Source organism: Callospermophilus lateralis, unplaced genomic scaffold (assembly GCF_048772815.1).
Source record: "Callospermophilus lateralis isolate mCalLat2 unplaced genomic scaffold, mCalLat2.hap1 Scaffold_271, whole genome shotgun sequence".
NCBI classification, from domain to species: domain Eukaryota; kingdom Metazoa; phylum Chordata; class Mammalia; order Rodentia; family Sciuridae; genus Callospermophilus; species Callospermophilus lateralis.
Genome location: NW_027513445.1, coordinates 372777 through 376575, shown reverse-complemented (window position 1 = coordinate 376575; position 3799 = coordinate 372777).

Genomic DNA, 3799 nt, shown 5'->3' with positions numbered 1-3799 from the left:
ATATTTACTGGGCAGTCCAGGAATTGTCCTACAAGCTACAAGAATTTCAGGTTTTGCGTGTAGCATCGGAACTTAACAATACCTGGACATTTATACTTTAACTCAGGCCTTGCAGCTTAGAAACTTTACAACACCCGGTCTTTTACACTCTAATTTTTAAACTTTAATTTCAATTTCTTTTACCATTACAGATCACTCCTGGTTCACAAGAAGGGTGTCCAAGCCACCCTGACTTTAGGCAAATGAGGGGCAAGGGAGCTTATTTTGGACACTGTCTTGGACTGTGCCCTTCAAGGAAACCTAAAGCCAGATGTTATGATGAGTGTCTTTATGGAAAAAGATGAGGGCCATGTAGGAGTGTTTTGGTTTTAATTGTGGTCATTTGTGTGGCGGTTGGAAGAGATGATTGGGTCCACCAGGGCTTGAACTCTGCGTGATTCCCCTTAGAGACTGAGTTCTGGAACTGACCTCAGAGAAATATTGCCATGAATTGTGTTGGGATTATAGGAGGCCACGAATGAGATTCGCCCTTGGAAACTGAGATCTAGCACCAGGTTGGCTTTCCACAGAGCACTGAGAATCTCAGCCAGGATATCACATGATTTTTTTTCTGAAAGACTTGGCAGCCATAGTTGAGACTCAAAACACACATGGACCTCACATTGTAGACCTCAATGGGCCTGGCTTCATGTGACCTTTTGGCCACTCTTTGGGTTGACTTGCCTGTGAGAGTTCTCCAGAGCTTTCATTGAAATGAGCTTACTCACCATTTAATGGTTCCTGAATGAATTGAAACCCACAGTGCCTCCAACTTCATCCTTGAAAATGGCTAGAAAAATACCATGAAACTTTTGAAATTCCCATGACCAGGTGGCACTGGAGAACCTTTGGATGTCCGGTTGCTGATCATGAATGTACCAGACAGTGCCTTGATTGACTGGGTTTTATGAAAATGGTGTAGAACAGAGATTCCAGTAAGTTGGAGCCTGCTGTGTAGTGGGCATAGAGTAGTGGACTATAGGTTTGTGAATAAACATCTGTGTTGGGGGCATGTGGATCTGCCATTGGCTTTCAAATATCTTGTGACTGACATAGTACAGCCATCAGACCCTTATATGTAAAAACATCTTGTTATATTGAGAGGTTTCAGGGCAATGTTCAGAATCCAGTTGCTATAGTCAAGGGGGAAAGCTATGTGGGATAGAACCGTGTTTGAACATTCTCCTGAAGACCTTGAACAACCACACGTGACAGAACTCCCTCCAGCATTGTGTCCCAGTTGAACTCCTTGTATTTCATTAAGCCAATACCAAAATCTCAATGCAGCAGTAAGAAACACCATGAAAATGGAGGATGACCAAATGGCTTCACAGACCACATGGGGAGACACTTAACTCCCAGTGGCCACAGTTTACCTACAAAGAGAGAATTCAGAACTGCTTCCTCATGTTCATTAGAAAACAAGGAACCATTTCATCCAGGTCACATAGATGCAGACGCAGACTTGATGGTGTCACTACAAATGAAGCAAAATCTCCTGACAACAATATATATATATTTCATGTGCCCAACCTCAGAGGCAGTTTCTCAAGAAGTCTTTAGGCCAGCAGAGCTCCATGTTTTTGGAGTGTTTAACCTCTCCCTTACTTTTGGAAACTGTTCTACCTTATGCAATGTTGTGAAATCCTGAGCATTTTCAGTTCCACATATGTAATCACAGGTTTTCAAACTTCTCTCCACTAATTGTGTCTTACTTGGAGCAAAGTTAATTGCAAGGAATTGTTCTGGATGAGAGTGGCAAGATTTTAGTGTAGCACATATTTGCATACACATTAGATTCATTTTCCTATTTTCCAATTAAAATACTGATCCCTGACACTAACTCATACCCTACTAAACTCTGACTACTAATCCTAATATGATGGATAAAAAGACACCTAACAGAATAGAAATACAGGCCTTTCATAGGAGGCATGGTGTATACTTGGATTTGCCTTCTGCTTTATCAAGGATATGTGTTATAAATCTTGTCAAATTTTCATTGTAATATTTCTCCATGATATATATATATATTCTCAAGATTATTCAATATATGACATATATGTATCTTATTAAACACTCCCTAAAATCATTCATGTTCATGGTATGTGGATTTATAATCAACTTTTCACAAGATTATTCTCAGAAATATTCAACCACCTGAAATACCTATTTCTTTCCTAGTACTGAAAACTAACTTCAGTGAATGGTGCTTACAAATCCTAATATTTCTACAGTAACTGACCCAGTTTAACATCAATGCAAGTAGATTCCTATGGGACATGATGTGTATTTTGAAGATCATTTTTATTCAACACTGGTACATTACTATTTCTTCAGTTGATGGACATCATAGGATATATCTTTTCATCCAGAAGTACAAAAATTTATAGGCATTTGGTTCACTTTCAATCACTTCCTCCATAAGAACACATGCATTCCTCCATGTTTCTTTATGGTCTTTTCACTAGACTTCTTTCTGAACACATTATTTTCGATACCATAATCATTTTTTAAGCAAAACTCACACACTATTTATGATAAACCCTAACCCTAATATTACCATTAGATATATAACTGGTTGGAATGAATGAATGTATATCAATAGAAGATTTCCTATATATTTTCAGATATCAATTCAATCCATTATTTAAAGTTAGAAATAGTTATATAATTTATTCACAATATGGTCTATTCATGCATCATCTCTATATTCATCAACAGAGTGTACAACGATTTGTATGCCCAATACTAATTTATAAGTTTTCAAAATATTGCTCCCCATAATGGTGGAAGAAATACTCATGTCATCTGATCTACATATCCATTTTATCACAGTAATATTCTGGACACAAAATGCAAAGGTCACACTTATGATTGCACCAAAGCCTTTATGGAAAGTGAGCATGGATTACTAAAACATCCATGTTCATGTTGCCTAATGTTCTCCATGTAAATCCTATTGGTGACTACATACTTGTTTCTTCCTAGTATTATATATTTAACATCAACCCTGTTGAAAATGTCTAATCCTATCACTCACTTTATACTTTGCCTGATTTCCTAATGTCTCTATTGATATCTGCTTTTCTACATATTTTCGCCAGTTCATCATTGTGACTGACTCTTCACATGTGCTGACATTTACATTCACTCTCTAACCAAAACCCTATTGCTAAAGAACTTTTTTTCTCCAACTCATAGACTCACTATTTTTCATTAACCTACTGCCTATCTTCTAATCCTGTGGACTAATCCTTTTTGACTGGATGTTCTCTTCTACATTCAATCATCCGAGGTACAGGGTCCTATGCCATTGTATATCGATATATCTGAGACCTTGGTGCAGAACATAATTCAAGCTAAGTATCCCAAACAAGGGCCCAATGCCATTCTGGGATTCAAATCTTTCCTAGATTTCTGTTTCCATACTTATATTTCATGTCTATATTCTTAAAAAATCACAGGTTCCCATTATAATTATTCATCCATCAGAATCATTCCTAACCCAAATCGAATGTGCTATTAAACCTAAACATACACTGTTTTCTCAATCTAACTTTACAGAAGAGCAGGGACAGATTTGGTCTTACAATACAGGATGGTAGGGGATCTTCCACCTGCTGAGAACATCAAAGGTCCATGGAGAAATGATCCCTGGAGAAGATGTAGGCAGCTATGAAGGACCTGAGAGAGCAAAAGTCATCTTCCATGGCAAACAACCTGGTCAGGATGAAGGGATGTGTCTGAATCAGCCTCT